General features: G+C 34.7%; 1 protein-coding gene across 4 annotated transcripts in view; it reads left to right on the top strand.

The window, feature by feature from the left end:
- The window catches only part of TBC1D5 (TBC1 domain family member 5), a 316503-nt gene that overhangs the window by 15573 nt on the left and 282346 nt on the right, over positions 1 to 18584 (top strand). For all 4 annotated transcript variants that reach the window (XM_050970727.1, XM_030227169.2, XM_050970725.1 and 1 more), the window contains exon 2: positions 13179 to 13240. The gene's annotated coding sequence lies outside the window, so the exon portion shown is untranslated. The remainder of the gene's footprint in view (positions 1 to 13178; positions 13241 to 18584) is intronic.

Here is an 18584-nt window from a genome sequence, read left to right as displayed (position 1 = left end):
TGTGCTGGGGAAAGGTTAGATTAGGTTTTAGGAAAAATTTCTTTACCAAAAGATGTCTGAAACCCTGAAATAGGCTCCCAAGGGAAATGCTTGGGTCACCATCCCTGGGGTATTTAAAAGATGTGTGGATGTGGCACTTGGGAACATGGTAGGCTTGGCAACGTTAATGGTTGGGTTTGATGATCTTAAAGGTCGTTTCCAACCTAAACAATTCTATTCTGTTGAAATGAAATGTTTGTAATGGCAAGCATTCTGGATAGGTAGCCTATGCCATCTTTTTCTGGCAAGCATATGATGTCATGAAATTATTTTACTGTAAAGTATTGTGTAGCATGCTGTACATTACTGAAAACAGCTTTATTGGTGGTACAGAGAATTACTTTGGTGAATTATTGTTAAAACCTTTTTCACTTCTTCACAGTAAATGGTTTTTTCTGTTTTTATTATTTTAGAGGAATTCTGTTGTCTTTCTCTGCTGTTCTGAAGACATTTGTCTCTGTTACCAAAATTAATTGATCAGGGGTCAGAGGAAATATCTGTTGGTTGCCTGCATGGTTTTGCTCCATGCCAAGCAATACTCTTGTTATCATTATGAATTCTTACGTAAAATGGATAATAAAGTGCTGGTACAGCTAAGTGAAGTAATTCATTACTTCCCAGATGCCTACTAAGCACTTAGTTCCTGAAGTCAAATATTGGGGTCCTGAGCTTCTGGATGCTTAAGATTTGTTCCAGGAAGACAAAATTGATTTGTACTTGTAAGTCCTGAGTGACTTCACTGTTGATGTCAGTGATGGAAAGACCTGCAGCTAAACAAACTTGAACTGACCAATATAGTTATAATCAAGATAAATTTACTGGAGGTGAGAGGTGGAAGACATTGTGCAGCAATCGGTTAAATTAAACTATTGTCTGTCCAGTGTTTCTGGCTCTGATTCCAGTCATTAACTTAATTTCTGCTGTTACTCTTCTGTGGGGCTTATGATATCTGCAGTATGTAAAAATTAGTTTCCTTTGTATGGGTTAAAATTTTACTTCAAATAAATTTATGTCTAAAATTAGAAAGTAAACATTGATTAATCTGATTTTTAATGAGTAGCAGCAGAAATCTTAATAAATACACTATAAAATTACACTGGAACATACATTGAGAGGCATTTAGTGAATGTAGACTTTTTAAAAAAGGAATGAGAAGACTTATGTAAGATGTAGGTGGTCATACTGAGAATCAGGAGTACAGGAAGGATAACTAAGAATCACTTCTGAACAGTAAACACAGTATTTTCAATTACCTGTATTTAAATTAAAAGCATAAAATCACATCTTAAGGCTGTTCGTATTTAAATGGAATGAATTTTTGATTCTGATCTGTGTCCATGAAGTGTTTTATCTTGAAGTCTTGTGGGTAGCACTCCAATTTTCATGTGACTAATACAGATACTCTGGAATTCAGTCAGTGAACAAATAGAAATTATTGTTCAAAATTAAATAGTGAAAGAAAATGCAGGTTGAAAGCTGGTTAAAACTTTGAGAGTATCTATTATTAAGAAGTATTGATGCTGAAATTTAGGTGAGATAAGAAAAAACAAGATTAGTTAGGAAAACCAGTCCTGTGGCTGCTTATGGGCCTTCTTATGGGTCATGTACATTTGCCTTGCTAATGCTTTTTTAGTGTGATTAAAAACTTCCAGAGCTCATGACATCAAAAAATTCATTGTGTGGAAAAAACTAAAACATTCCTTATTGTTGGCTTCAGTGTTATGTTTCACTTTGAAGAAACTGACTTGTTTTACAGTTTCAGTCAAAGATCAACGCAATCATTTGAGCCTTGACTTTCTCTTCCAGGAGTCTGACAGAGCTGGCGGCATTTTCGTCTGTCAGGCTTTTGTTGTTTAAAATCAACTCTTTGACTCACTGACACTGTAATGAGGAGTAAACAAGCCCTATTTCTTTGCGACAATGTGTAGTATGTTTTTAGTGGATTCTGAATTTAGCAGTGCTGGTTTAACAGTTGTTAAATCATGTAGCTGTAGTAAACGTCTTTACTAGTGGTAATAATTGAGTTGAGGAAATTAGTTTCACAGCCCCCTGTTGAGGGGTTTGTCTTTGGACCTGGTATTGTCAGCTTTGGACCTTCACTGCTACCTGTCTGCTTGCTTCACAATGCCATCTTCCCAGTTCTCCTCTTACATTTAACCACTGCTTTGTGGTAACAGGATTTCAAGTGTCCTACTTGGCCTTTTGTCCCAGTGATAAATGTTTTAGATAATTGCAGGACTACATGTGCTTCTGATCAACTACATGAATGAATGTTCTAATATGTAGGGCTTAAAAATATGTCTGAGTATAGATACTCAACTGTGCTAGAACAATTTATAGGATACCATGTTGCTGAGAAGCAAAGGTTTAAATTTCATGCAATTTCTCTAATTAGAGAATGCAAGAGTGATGTCCCTTAAAATCAAGTTAAGAGCCAACATTTGCAAGTAGTGATCCTATCTAGCAGGTATGTAAATATCTGAAGCCTTCTTGATATCTTATGTTAAAAAGAAGACAGAACTTTGTGTCTTGGAGAACCTACAATAAAAATAAACCTAAAAAGAGAAAATTATTTAATTCAAGATGCCGTTGATTTTTTGTTCTGTGTTCTAACCAAAGAAATGTTATTTTTGTTTACTTCTTGATGGTTAGTTGCTGACTATTCAGCATGCAACTTATTCTTCATTGATATTTTTAGCAAATCTGAAGGTTATGAGAATTAGGTAGTAAGAGTTAAAGGAAAGTTTTGTTGGCATAATTATTTAAGGAAATTTGACTCTTGTATTCCACATTCCATATGGGATGAACTAAAACACATCCATGTTTTTTCAGTACTTTTATGCAGTCATTAATTCATGTTAAAACTTACCACCAACAAATTGTGTATTCAGAGTATGGAACAAGTTACCTGCTTATTTATCTGGAAAATAATGTAGTTACCCTTCACTGGGATTTTTTTGTAAAGTTTTAGATAAGGAAGTAATAATCTCTTTGGGATGAGGAAAAGAAAAACCATCTTCCATGCATCCCAAGGTTATTATATTGAAATTGGTCTGGTGTAAACTAACCATGTATTTTCCTTGATTTGAGGTTTAGTTAAGAATTCATGCAAGCATAAGTTTTTCACTCAGTAAGCAAAAAGGCAGGAAGGGAGAAAAATCTCATATATTTTGAAAGCACTAAATCAAGAAAACTCTTGCATGAGGAAATGTTGCCATTGCCAACACTTCCATTTTTTTTTTACTACTTCCTCAGCTGCTAGAGCAGTTGCATTGGTCATGGGAGATGAGGTTCAATGAAGCCCTTTTTCACCAGAGTTATCTTGTGTTACTTCTAGATTGTTGCTGGACATTTTGGCTATGACTTGCTTATAGTCTCTTGTCTAATTAAGTTTCCCATTGTATAAGTTAGAAATTCACCAAGACTGAAAATGGAATTCAGGGGACCTACTAATGGGTAAATATTGTAATTGTGAAGGAGAAGATTAACATTTAGCATTTCCCTGACAGAGTGCATTCTTATCTGAAGTGAGACAGAGACAAGAGAGTGCAAATGGCTGCTCTCAATCAGAGAAGGGATTGGCTTCTCCCCTTTATGTCAGTCCTCAAACTAAGTGCACCGTAGTACAAAGAGGGTACTACTTATTTTTGTTTTAAGGTTCTTTTTGATTGTAGACTGCCTTCATAGAGTGAATAAGAGGTATGATCATTGACAGCTGATCAAACTGCAGGCTAACAAAAGGTGCAGCTCATATAGTTAATTTTCTGTTCCACTCTTAGCTGTAACTGTAGGAGAGTGTAGCTGTGTTGAGTTGAATTAGCTTTAAAAGGCATTGGTACAAGTATGTTTTATCAATCCTCAGTTGCTACAGCTAGTGAAGATTCTATAAAGAAAATAATGAGGGTCCTGAATTAGAGGTAGCACAATAAGAAACTTATAATTTAGCTGGAAACTATAATTTTGTTGTTTTCAGGTCATATTGGAGCCTGAATTATCTAATCTGTAGTGCCTAAAGATGAAAGAATTTCTTCCCCTGTAGAAATTAGGTACACAGTTGCTACTAGAAGCATTTCATCCACTTCCAATCTAACATTTGGAGTTCTTTTCTTCTGTATTATATGAACCTAAATTCTATATCTCATTCCATTGATGAAGTCCTAACCCTGGCTTAAATATTTTAAACAAACAGTTAGAAAAGAGGTGAGTGCAGTATTGTTGCATCATGCAAAATACTAATCTGTCTTAATGAGGGATTTAGTTAAAGGAATGTAAATAGTGAATGTGTACAAAATATATCAACAGTCCCTACATAAAACAACAAAAAGTGATTTTTGGATATTTAGATTTAATTCAAGTATGTAATTTAAGGCAGGCATAATGACCTTTTAAAGTGAGTAGTTGATGTTTTCATAATAATGTTAATTCTGTCTCTTTTCAAGTACTTCTTGTAGAATAGTATACTACTATGTAATTTATTACCTATAGGATTCCCACTAATATAAATTATCATGAAAATATTATGAAATTTTCATAATTGTATGTTCTAATGTCCTTTGTGTTTAGATTGTCAAAAAAACCCGAAAAAACCCAAAAAAAAAAAAAAAAAAAAAGAAGAAAAAACCCTCAAAAATGAAAATGCAAGGGATTTAATTTTTCCTGCTTAGCACCAGTTGAGGCAACTTGTCTTCTTGAGTAATATTACCACTGATTTAAATATTGACATTTAAATTTCTGTTAGTTGAATCTTTCCTCGTCTTTACTGTTTTATAGTATGCTGACAAAATTATATTATTTTTAACAATTAATCCATTTTCCAGGTAAAACTGGCATTCATCAGCCTTCTAATTGTATTTTAGAATATTTTAGAAGATACAGCAATGTCTGACATTTGCTTTTGTGTTTTGAAGACCAGTTGTTTCTACCCTTTTATATTTTAAAGTGAAGGCCTGATTTTTATTTCATTAATAGCCTCTTATACTATAAATCTAATCTGTTTTGGGATTTGAGTTTAAAAACTGCTCCTGATCTCGTCTTAGTGGATAAACCAACTACTTTACAGAGTGTTTGCTAACAGAGGTAGCTGTTTTATTGATGAATGTGGAAAAAGCATATAGTCCAGTGCTTTGTTCCATTCCTCTAATTTATGACACTAGTAATAATAGATGATGAATGAGATATCCAGAACATTAATAAATTATCTGAAGATGTGTACTAAATCAAAGAGGAGGAGACTAAGAAATAATCTCATATAATGCCTCCAAGAAAAGTAAGCTAATTCCAGAGTCATTTATTCAGCAATATGCAAAAACCCTGAGAAATTTGTTGAAATTGAACTGCTATAGTTAGTATGAGATTAATATAACTCAGCATTTCAAATGCGCTATTATAGACATTTGGATCGCCAGTTTCAGGTGGCAAGAGATGTAAAACTTTGAGACTAAAATCACTCTTAAATGTTTAAGTTAAAGCATTGAGTTTAAGCATGTTTAAAATAAAACCCAGCAATTTTGCCCTACAGTGATGATGCTTCCATCTTCTTCCCTAAATTCATGTATCCACTAACAGGATTGAAATTTGCAGCAGTTTTCTGCTGTGGTATGCATTTGGTAACTTGATGATTCTGTGTAAAATTGTTACTTGTTCAGAGAGAAACTGTGCAGCCTTTCATTTCTCTCAGCACTGGGGTTTCTATGTTTTGTCCATTTGGGTGCCATGAGGGCATAGTTCTCCTGGTGACACTGGGAGTCTCAAAAGGAGTCTTCGTGTCAGAATAGGCATTTGGCCACGTGCCACTTTGTTATAGACAGGCAGCATCCAAGTAGTAGGCTGATTTTATGCAAGCAAACTAATGTCATTCTTATTAATCTATTCCCTAATGTTATCAAGTCCATTGTAATTCAGGCACCATGATAAAATAGAATGACATTTAGGGAGGGCAAGTATTGGTGAAAATGAAACATCTTGGAGGTGGTATAACGTTTTCTGTTTCACAAATTGACACTTAGAGTTTTTATGAACATGATTTTTATCACATCTGTGAACATCTTTTTTATCACATTTTGTCATCAAAATGATCAATATTTTCTTTTGTCCTCTCTCTGTTCCCATTTTTGGTATTTTTCCTTACATGCCTTGCACCTTTGGTGGAGTTCATTTGGCTGTACAGAACTGATGCAGCTGATTGAGAATATATTTTTTCTTTATTGAGGTTGTACAGTGAGTTTCAAAGTAGTTAAATGTTTTTGGTATGAAGTTAACAAAACATCCTAAAGACTATACTTTCTACATCAAGGACAATGGAAGACCCTTATACTTGATGATTTTTAATCATATCTGCGCAAATATGATTACCTGTGGATACAGGTAACTAAATTAGCTACTAGTTGTATTCAGTGTACCCATTTTTGTGAATATTTATTCTGTGTGACAAAGCGCCAGAGGACACATTACTGTGCAACAGGGGCAGTGTAGTAAGTGGTTTTCTATATTTCATGGATTCAGCTTCATGTTTGTGACTAAGATCATGTAGATTGTTGGATACTAAGCTACTCATACTGAACTAATGGATTTTCGTCACTCAGCTGTCCCTGTCAAAATCCCCTTAATAATCTCAGTGATCCAAAGTGTCTGGATGGTGGCTTGCAATCCCTGAACTCATGTTTGTCTTAGAACTGGACATTTTTTCATTCCTCATTTCCCAGAATGTGTTTTATTGGTCTTCTTTCTACACATAGCTTTAATTTAACTGTGGAATTTATTGTAGTTGCAATTCTTCATATAAAAGTTGTCATCAGGAAGTATCACCAATTACTTTCTCTTCTTTGTTTCCTCTCAGTTTTTAGTAAATACAATGAGTATTGTTAATCATATGCTACTTCTAATCATCAATCTTCAAGATGAGCAGTTAACATACTGTTTAAAAACAGTGAGTAGTAAACAGTATTTTCTTTTGTTTGTACTTTAATCTTGGTTCAGGCATGTTGTGAAAATGTTTATATAAATTGTAACTTAAATGAATCAAAGAATCAAAGAATATCCTGAGTTGGAAGGGACCCACAGGGATCATAAGGTCCAGCTCCAAGCCCTGCACAGTACAGCCCCAAGAGTCTCATCGTGTACCTGAGAGTGATGTCCAAATGCTTCTTGAGCTCTGTCAGGCTTAATGCTGTGACCACTTCCCTGGGGAGCCTGTTCAGTGCCTGACCACCCTCTGGGTGAAGAACCTTTTTCAAATATCCAACCTAAACCTCCCCTGACCTCCAGGCCATTCTCTTGGGTCCTGTCGCTGGTCACCACAGAGAAGAGATCAGTGCCTGCTTCTCCACTTCCCCTCACAAGGAAGTTGTAACTGCAGGTCCTCCCTCAGTCTGCTCCAGGCTGAACAGGCACTGCTGATTCACATTCAGTTTACCACTGACCAGGACCCCCAATCCTTTTCCACAAGGCTGCTGTCCAGCCTCTCATTCCCCAGTCTCTCCATACCCAGGGCTGCTTGTCCCAGCTGCAGATCCCAGCGTTTGCCCTCGTAAATTGTCATACAGCTGGTGATTGCTGAGCCCTTTAATTTGCTAAGATGGTTCTGCAAGGCTTCTATGCTATGGAAGGAGTCAACAGCTCCTCCCAATTTAGTATTGTCGGCAAACTCAGTATAGATTTGAGTCCTGCATCCAAATAATTTATGAAGACACTGAAGAGCATTGGCCTAAAATGGAGCCCTGAAGGACCACACTAGTGACTGGTTGGCAGCTTGGTGTAACCCCATTTACTGGGATGTAAATGAATGTGCCATATTTATTAGTCAGAATAGAACTTCTTTGGTTCAGTCAGCCCATAAGAAATTGTTAAATTTTACTTCTTTTTCTTCATAGCTGACATTACCAGGTTTGTAATTTTTAACAGTCAAGTTCAAAGAGAAGTAGGGATAGAAAATATTTTTAGAAACTAGGAATTATTTCTATTTTCTAAGTTTATTAGATATTTACATGTAAAATATATATGTGGATTTTATTAGCATATTTGTCTTATATTTCCCACTATTTTCTTCTGGCTGTATATATTGGAGTTTCACATATAAGTATAGGACCTTTACTTCACCTTTCCATTTATCTTAAGGGCTGCCTCAGCTACAAAGGTATAAACCTTACAGTTAACAACCTTAAGGTGGTTAACTCATAGCACTGAATTGCAGAAGAGGAACCAGGGTCTTTCTGCATCTGTGGTGTTCAAATGGTTATAGTTCAAGTGATTATAGTAGAATGTATTTCTTCTTTCTGCTAACCTGCAGACATTCTCATTATGTTCAGAATTAAAACCAAGATCTGTTGAAGGCCAAGAAGTTGTTTCCCAGTAAGGGAAAGATTGAAGAGAATTCATTTGCCTTATTGGTATTTGTCATGTTGGCAAACCTTAGTTTAAGGAAATCAGCTATTGAGTAAGCAACAAAATCCCATCATATATTCACTAACTTTCTCATTATGTTCAGTGTGAAATCAAGACTTTTTAAAAATCAGAGAAGTCCATTAAAGATTGTTTTCAGGGTTAAGGTGATTATTCAGGGTTGTGCAATGTGACTTTGAGTTTCTTCTGTTGCTGGTCCATTGCAAGAACTTGAATAAGCATTGTGTATCTGCATGAGTGTGCTAGTGTCGCATTTTGTTGTGGAGAATGTCTCAGAATCTCATAGTGGATAAATCTCACTTGAAATTAATTTGAGCTACCAGACAAAAAGAAAATAGTAGCAGAAGTGTAAAAGCTCACCTGAATAAAAGCTGAATAGCCTCTGCACCTCATTCAGTTATTAATAGAAAATGGAAAGATTCTGCATTTTGCAGAAATTAAAATATCTATATTGGTATTCCAATATGCTGAGAAATGGATCCAGCAGCTCTTGCTTTATCAAAATTGGTGCATGATCAGTTAATACAACAACAAATAAGGCCTGAATTGGGAGAGCCCTTCTACAGAACAAGACATGATCTGATCTTTGAGAGTAAGATACAATATCCACTCTTTTATATGAATAGACATAAGAAACAGCAACTATTAATTGTGGAATGTAATGATTGCACTTTATATATACAATCTTAGAAGGTAGTCAATTCTTCACTTGAAAATGTGTGCAATTTTAAATTTCTTATTTTATGTTTCCAGAAATAGAGCATCCAAAATAAAATTTTAATTGCAAAGTTTATTTTTTCAGCCATGTAAAAAACCAAAGTAGTTCAGTTAATATATTTAGTGATGACAACAGAGGAATCCTTTGGCCTTAAGCATGTAACTTGAAAAATAAGGATCTTAAATGTAGTGTTGTACTCTGTCATCTATATGGCATCTGGGGGCTTATTGAAATCTAGGAATGCATGGCTAAGGTTCTTTGAAAAAGCAAAATGAACTTTTAAGGGGCCAAATGTGAATATGAAATAACTGCAAACTACTTGTTTGCCCCGTATAAATTAAGTATAAATTATCTTTCATAAGTTCTAATAAATTGACAGTGCATTGTTTAAATAAGTTTTAAACACAATAGAAGAGTGTCTGTAATTTGAAAATTAAGTTTTCCTACCAAAATTAAGATTTCTTATTTTGGAGTACTTCCAGGGTAAAATATTATTGAGACGTTCTCATTGAATACTGCAAATCAATACAATGAAGGGTTAATTGTGAAAACTGATATGTTTTATTTTCTTATAAATCAAGAAGTTGCTAAAATGTACACTTACCGTTGATCATTAGAATACAAAACTATCTGTTAAAATCAATTAACATGCATATCTGATGACTGATTGTATAAATATGAAAGTCAAATAATTGTAATCGTTAACCATGGCTTCAGGTCATATGAGTTGTCAGCTCAAAAATGTAGAGGAGAAAGAGGTTGATTTACATATATTTAATGTGGCATGCTGTTCATGTGGGAATTTGAGATAAACCTTTGCTGGTAATCTGCTTGTTTTTATCTAAAAATCGACTAGGAAATGTGGGTCATAACAGTCAAATGAGCTATGTGTTGTATTGATAGGAGTTAATTCAGTACTTTGGGATTTAACATTTTGCTATGTTTCAATATTTTGCAATTGATTTTTACCTTAGAGACAATTGGAAGAAGCTGGTTAAAAAGTTATTCAGAAATAACTCAAAGTTTTTACCAAGAACATAGTGAAAATTATCCTATAGCATTGTAGGACTGAGTTACTTTTACAGTTTTTAGTTAGACTTGTCAATATGTAAAAAACTCACTTTTAAATTTTTTTATTATTTAAAAAATCAGATGCATTTAAAATTTTTATGAAGTACTGTACTGCATCACAAAAGTATGTTTCTATGTGAAGTGGGCCAAACAGATAATCTTTAATTTTAGTGATCAGTTGTAATACATAGGAGGAAATTGTGGCATGAGAATGAACCTTCTAGTACTGAAATATGTATGCATTATTTAAGTTCCTATATGTAATAAACTCTTGAAAGTTTCTTTTATTTATTTTTTTCATTGATAGTGCTAAATATTTTGTGTAACTTTATAACAATTCCAGGAATCCTTGAAAAGTGGGTCAGAATATAGTGGTCGGTACCTTACATTAGTTTAATCTGGTTAAGCAAGTCTGTCCAACCTTTTTCTTTCTCCCTGTGTTTACTCCTGAGTATTAAAAAAAAAATCCTAAATTTTGATATTACATGGCAATCTCTTTCTAAAATTTCCCTGTTTCCTGTATTCTTGGGTTCCCAAGGGAAGCAAGAAGCAGTATGTGGTTTCTTTTTGTCTGATTTGTGCCTTCAAACTAAGAAACATTCTGATAATGGCAATACCAAAAGGAGGAAAATGAAACAGCTTTGTTGCTCAGTCCTTTTACTGTGCACCTGATTTATAATTTTGCCACTATAAATATTTGAAATTTGTTCTTAGGTGTGGGGTACAATCCAGTTCCTTGAATTATTACCCAAATTAACTTGAGTGCCAGCAAGGGGCTTCCATGTTGTAGCACATCTTCCTAGACTGGGCAGAGTAGAGAATGCACATGATTACTTGATTTTTGCTGTTCTTCTCTGTGAAGTACACCTGAACATCAGTGCTTTCTGCTTTAGTTTTCTGTGGCCAAATTTTCCTCATTATCTGCAATGATGCAAGGCACCTATATGATGTTTGAGGGCTGGGGGGAAAAGGACCAGCTGGCAGAAGAGAGGAAGGGAACCAAATTCAGGTTCTGTCTTTGTCTCTTGTGTAGAGTGGAGTTTGCATGTGATTGCAAGTGGGGGAAAGGTGGCAGTATCCCAAGTCATTGGCTGGTTTGTGTCTCTCTTTTAATGATTTACACATCTTATTTGAGCAGGTAATTATGACCCTTCAGCTTAGACAGAAGTAGTTGTGTGAGGACACGAGTTCCCACAGATTAGAAGCCCACATTAAACATGAAAGTAATTAAAAAGTGAGTAAATTCTAAAAGGAAAAACTTTGGGTTTAAGACGTCAGTAACTGTAATTACAGTTTTAGCTCTACACTAACTCATTGGTGAAAAATCACTGCTACCAGAGGCCCCAAAGCTGCAGATGAGTGCTCTGTGACTAAATGTTCTTCCTATAGAAGGTCTGATTCTAGAACCTCCAGAGCCATTTTACGTCCCAGTAATCCTCAAAATCTTTTAATGTGTGAAAGTATAGGCTGCTTTTACAATGACCCATTGCTTTTAAAAAGAAGCATTTGGGATATATATGATTTTTGGGGGTGCTGGATGGGATTCAGAGATGTGGTGTGGGAATGAATTTTCATTTTCAAAGAGAAATCTGTACACTAAATGAGAATACGTTAACAAAAAAACCCAGTCTCATTTGTCCCACTTCAGAAACACATACTGTGAGGAGAAAGTGCTTTAGGTTCTTTAAAATATAGAAGTTTTTGTACTGTTGTGTCTTGAGGCTGGCAGTGTTATTAGCTCAAAGGGGAGGTATGCTTTTTCATGATGACTATATTTAGCCAGGAGGAATAGTCCTTTTTAAAGCAAATTGAAATGAGTGTATGAGAGCGTGAAATTATCAGCAGCACTGGTGCACATTTACATTACTTCTACATACTCTTTTGAATGACCACACAACAGAACAAGTACTTCATTTCCACTGTGTTGATTTTTCTTGACAAAACATGGCAGTCTATCCAAAGGAGCATGTTTAGCCAAGATAAATATAAAATTTATGATTAAGCAAAGTGTTTTCTTATTATAATCCCTAAAGAGAATTTGAGACTTGTTAAATATAATGTGCCCAGGTATTTTCAAGAGTAAATTATCCTTTATGCTTTTAAATTCTGAAATACAGCAGCACCATCAGCAATTCGAGATACTGCTTCCAGAAACAACTCTGCACACTGACTTCCTTTGAAACAAGGAGCAAAAAACCATGCATGTATACAACATATAACTTCAGGTTTGATTTTTCCTTCATTATTGTAGTACACACAGAGATAAAGAATCTATGTCAGTAGCATGATTTGTAAAACTGTCTTGCTCTTCCTTGTATGTCATGTGTGTTGTGGAAGAAAGCAAATAAACCTTTTTGACAGAACAGATAAAAGTTGGTAGCATGATTACACTTGTGGCACATTTCTTCAACTGCTGTATTTACAGAGTACCACTTTGAAGAAAGCTGTGGTGACTGTCATGAATGTTATTCATTAAAATAAATGGAGACTGAAAATTGATTGAGGAGAAGAGTGGATTTTGACCTTTGTGGTACCAATGTTGGCGTTGGTATTCTAATTAAATTGTGAATGTACTTAGATAGTGGATATTAAATGATCTCAGTGTATTCTTTCAAGGACTATGAACTTCCAAAATCAAGGGTAACATTAGATGTCAGCCAAGTATTTTGTCCTTCTCGTGGTTTGTCTTTACATCTGAATTAGTGCCAGTTTGCACAGATTGTGTGTCAGCTTAAATACAAGAAACAGGCCTCAGTCTGCTTGAACTCGTTCCACCAAAGACTTCTAAAAACTTTCGGTAGTCTGCAAACTGTAATGGTTGTTTCACATTAAGTTGCTTTGTAGAATTATAAAACAGCTTTTCTTGTGCTTTCAAATAAAATGTTGTCATCTGCTAATGAATGAGATACCATCTGTAATAATTAAGGTTATTCTACTTGTTTTTCCCCTGCAGCAAAACTTCTGAAGGTTTGCAGAAGACAATAAGAGAACCACCAAGAAGGCTATTGCAGCGTTGTAAGTACTTCACCCAGGAAAAAAAAAAGAAATATGTGAATTAAGAATGTTGTAAAGAGATTTTCATTTTTTGGGGGAAAAATGAGCTACATAAAGGGATTACATGTAAAATACAGAGCAGGATGTATTGTAGCAATCATGTTAATAATTTACAAGGGAAAAACTGCACTCTTGTAAAATCTAAAATTGTATCCTTGTGCAGTGTAATCAGGAATTCACCAATAGCAGTGAAAAATATTTCTCTATCCACCAAAGATTGATCTAGTTTATATACATTTGTTTATTTAAAACTATCAGAATTTAGAAAATCATTGTAGTTTTGTAGGTTTGTCATTTGTTTTAGTGACTTATTGTTTAGGTTATTTTGCAGAATTATTTATTTGCTGATTTATTTATGTATTTCATTATTTATTTATTTGATTATTTAGTAAATTATTTATCTGATGAATTATTAATACATCTTCATGACATGCTTTAAATTATTTATAACTTAATTTTGAGTTTATTGCTTTTCGACGCTGCATTGTTACTGACTAGTTTTGATTTTTTTTTCTTAGTTCTTGAAAATTAAAGTACTAGCTCTAAGGCAAAAGTATATTCTTTGCAGAATCCATAGATGGTTTTCAATGAAGTAATTTACCATGTAGATACTAATTTTGTTTAGTTTTATATTCCTTAATACCACTTTTCTACTTACTTAGCTTTTGCTTCTATGATTTCATAGGTGTGTCAAGATCAAATGAGTGACCTTTAAGGGGCAAAGATAAACGTCTGCTTTAAACAGTGTAGAAACAGAGTAGTTTTATTTCCCCTTAATAAGCATTCTTTAATTATTCTTCAAGTTAACATATATTTTTGTCCCAATAAAATGAATGTTTTTAAAAGGAGGCTTTTGATGTTTGAACTAATGCATTTAACTTTTAATAAGAAAATAAAATATTCACATTAGTAACCCATATGGAGAATTCTTTTTCAGTGGCAAGGTTTTAAATACGTTGGGAGGAATAGTGGTACCTTTAGATGACACATGCAGAAGGAGATACATGTTGTGTTGAAGGAATGTGGATAGTAAGGTTTTTTTTTTCTCTCAGTGTTTTTTGTATGCATAGGAATTTATAAGCTTTTCAAATTTATCATGCCAGTGTTATTGTGCAGAAACTACTTTCAGGTTCTGTGATCACAAAGAATCATTTCTAGTGCACAGCATAGTGTGAAACCTGTTTTTGTGTTCCTTTCCTCTGCCAATAAAAAGGTCTGAAATATCATCTTTACTCCATGGAGGCTTGAGTGACTGTATAAGGACAATGTAAGGGGCCAGTTTCAGGCTTAGGTGTGGGCACCACCTCAACAGAGTTTAAAACTGGTGCCTGAGATCAGAATTTGACTTGGAGTCAGTTCTGACTGATGGGCTTTTCAGGGCCAGTGAGCCATCTTGTTCCTGAAGTTGCCTATTTATTTGGCCTCAGTTCCCAGCGAGTACCTCCGGCAGTCCGAAAGCACCTTGCAGGACTGACAGCCCTGTTTCAGAGCTGTAATGAATAGGGCAAAGCAGCAGTTCCTCTGCAAAAGTGCCGTGTGCATAATGTGGCCTTTATTCTATGTTTAGTGCTTGAAATGAATTACTATATACTTTAAAGTTTTAACACAGCATGGAAAGGCTGCATTGTACATTTCAACTTTCAATGCTGTTGAAATACAGTAGAAATGGCCTCTGTAGACAGGTTTCACTATAGAACTTAAATTATGCATGTGTATATCCAAATTCCTTATTTTGAAATATTGAATGTATGAATATTTAATTTGTATCTTGCTTTAGTATCTTCATATGCTTGCCTTAAAGGAAGCTGTTTCCTTTGATTTATATACATGGATAAAAATGTGTGTACAGTATGTATCAATAGTTTTTCTCTCGGTGGTGTTAGATGAACAGCTTTAGATAATGATAGCTACTGATTTTTATTCTGCAGCTTGCTACCATTGTATAAAACGTAAATTTGCTGTATTTGTTCTATTAATCTTACTTGAATTTCAAATTCATTTGCTTTCCAGAAATATTTTCTTAATTACATGCGTTAAGAAAAGTCAAGTATGTTGCAGATCTTAATGATGCAGTATTTTTGGTCTGTGCACAGTAACAAAGCTCTGAATATTATTATTTGGGGCAGAGTTCCAATCTGAAATTTACATTTCTTCTTATTTGAATGTTTTCACTGAAGCTGAGAACTCCAAGGGAGTTCCTCAACATATCCCAGTTTATGCGATATGCTCTCTGAAATTTAGTACCCTCTTATTTCCTTTTGTAAATGAGGTCTTATTGTTGAATAAGACCTATTATAAGCAGCTACAAAGGTAAGTGCTGTCAGTGCATTCTGCCACCAGTTTCTTGAAGTATGAAACACTCCCTGAAAGACTTGCTACTACTGTTATGGGATAATATAACGCAGCTTATGTGTTGGCACTGAGAGTAGCTACTTCATAATGATGACAAGTGAAAGTACAGCCAAAGGTCACATTAAACAAGAGATTTCTTTCACACCTCATCCATTTTCTGGATGTGGTATGAAAATAGCTTTGTTCCTTTTACTTAAGTATTTTTAACAAGGAAGTTATCGTGAAGTAATTTTTTATGCCGTGTATATTACTTTGTTCATGGTTTAAGAGATAGACCATGGAATTCCAGCATGCTAAATTGATGCTACAAAAATGTTTGAAATTAGCTTAAATTTTGGTGTAGTTAGACAACACAAGCAGTATTTCATCTCACTACATTTTTTAGTTTGCAGATTTGCTTAAATACATAGCTTTAAGTTCTAGAAAAGGAGCTACTGATGTGTGTTGTGGTTTAACCCACTTGGCAGCTGAGTACTTTGTAGCCCCTCATTCACTCCCCTCTCTGCCATGATGGGATGAGGTGTAGAATTGGAAAACAATAAAACCCATGAGATATTGAAATAAATAGTGAAAGAAATTAAGATATAATAATAATAGTAGTAATGAGAAGAGAGGAAAAAGTGAGGAGAAATAAAACCCAAGAAAAGCAATTAAAAAAAAATTGCTCACCACCTGCTGACTGCCCCCCAGCTTGTATCTGTCCTTGAGCAGTGATTGGCTTCTTCCAGTCAACTCCCCCCAGTTTGTATACTGGCCATGATGTTCTGTGGTATGGAATATCCTTTTGGCCTGTTTGGATCAGCTGTTCTGACTGTGCTGCCTCTCAGCTTCTTGTGCATCTCCACACTGGCGGAACATGAGACACTGAAAAGTCCTTTGACTTACACTAAGCAATGTTTAACAAAAGCAAAAACATCAGTGTGTTACCAACATTATTCTCATCCTAAATCCAAAACACAGCTCTGTCCCATCTCCTGAGGAAGAAAATGAACTCTAACCAAAACCAGGGCACTGTGCAGAGTGATATTTATACTGATGTTGTATGACCATGGGTTTATTCTTTCTTGTATCTTCTAAAAAGAAAGATACTTTTTTTTTCTGAATTAGAGTCTGTTCAGGAATAGGAAAAGAGTCAGCCTGGCTATGTTGATAGTTTCTTAGCTCTGCTTTGAAGAGATCTTACCACTATTGTTAAAGGATAATTTCTGCTGAAATGGTGAACCAGGGTGCTAAAATAAGACAACATTTTAGAAAAAATGATTAGTAAGTATTAGATAATGAACATAAAGCTGACTTGTTTCACAGAGTGTTGAACAGTTAGGAGATATTGGTCGGGAAGCCTAAATCTGGTATATTATTGGTAGGTATATTTCTGTTCTAATCTAACTCCATAGAAATTGCAGAAGCCATATTAAGCTCTTCTTCAATTTGTTTCATACAGATAAAAGAATTTGCATCTCATGACTCACATATTTCCTGTTGTATCTTTAATACAGCCATTTTTAGTATTTTTCTTGCCTCTTTCCTCTATTGGTATGCTTAGAGAGTCTGTGTGTAGGAGCTTGTTATTTCACCCGTGAGGCAAGGAGGAGTTCAAATCAATAGCAGTGTGTTGTTGACACTAAATGATGTTTCTTCTTGCCACAATAAGACTTGATTTTGTCATCCTAATGATTCTAGCTTGCTTCACAGAATAGGGATCAGCACTCTCTAAATCAAACTTTACAAGTTTAAAAAGAAGGAAATACTAGAAAAATAATCTAGTATTTGTGACCAAACATATGCGTTGGCTTTGTAAAATGAGTATTCAAATTCTGTTTCATTTTATAGGGTAGCTGCTTTTTGAGGCATTTTTTGGAGGTCTGTATTAAGGGCTGTAGGATTGATCAGAGCTGACATTGATGAAAGTCTCATTTTTTAAAAAGAGATCTTGCAGGCATTATTTAAAATATAACTTCACATGAAATATGCATCTTTAAGTAAGACCTTGGCTGAAGAAAACTAACAAAATAAGAAGCCTCAAGCTAGTAGGAATTCTTTATGTTTCACAGAAAAATCTCTGCAGCCCTGCCTAGAAAGAGAATGTCTGCAAGAGGGAATAGGTACAATCAGCAAGACATTACCAGGCCTAGTCCATGGTTACACTCTACGGCATGGTTCAAAAGGAAAAAGCAGTTGTTCCTGACTCAAACTGAGGATCACATAGGGAGGCTGCAGCTATAGGAAGATGAGAATTTGATAGAAATGGTGTAACCATAGTAAGAAATATGATGATGGTAGGAATTTCTAGGCTTAATGTTGGCAGAAACAGTGGGTTATTAAGAGCACAGAGTCTTTTGTGTTGGACATCTGAAAGCAATTACAGAGTTGAATAATTCTATTATATTATCAAAATATCTACTTACTTACAACAATATTTGTGCATTTATTTACATAGTTTTCGTGGTAGGAAAGATGTTACCTTTTTATCTGAAAGAACTTTAAAAGGTATGTCTGCATGATTAAACATTCACATTGTAAATTGTTCTGTTTGCACTGTTATCATTGTTTTGTATTTTTATGCAAAACATGGCTTTTCAGTTGTTCACAGTGTAAACTGCAGTCTAATATTTTTTGATTTTGCAATATCTCCATTTCTTACTTCTTCTATAGGATATTCAGAGTCACCTGACCTAAACTGTCCATAGATTGTGGTGTATTTCTGGGAGAGGAAATGCCTTCTATTTTGCAGGCAGTGAAATAAATCCTCATGAGAACTACAGTAACTAGTTATCTTTCAGTAATGGTAGTGAATATGATATAAACTTTAAGCAATATTTATAGCGGGGAGTTTTTTTTATTTATGTTAACTGTGGGGAATGGGTAGCACCTGAAAGATGACTAGCAACTTGAGAAACAAAGCTTGTTGAGTTTGTCAGCCTCAAATACCAAATGTTTTTGCTGATTCTGTTTT

Source organism: Serinus canaria, chromosome 2, assembly GCF_022539315.1.
Source record: "Serinus canaria isolate serCan28SL12 chromosome 2, serCan2020, whole genome shotgun sequence".
Taxonomy (NCBI): domain Eukaryota; kingdom Metazoa; phylum Chordata; class Aves; order Passeriformes; family Fringillidae; genus Serinus; species Serinus canaria.
The sequence above is the reverse complement of the archived record's forward strand: the minus strand, read 5'-3'. Positions and strand labels throughout refer to the sequence as shown.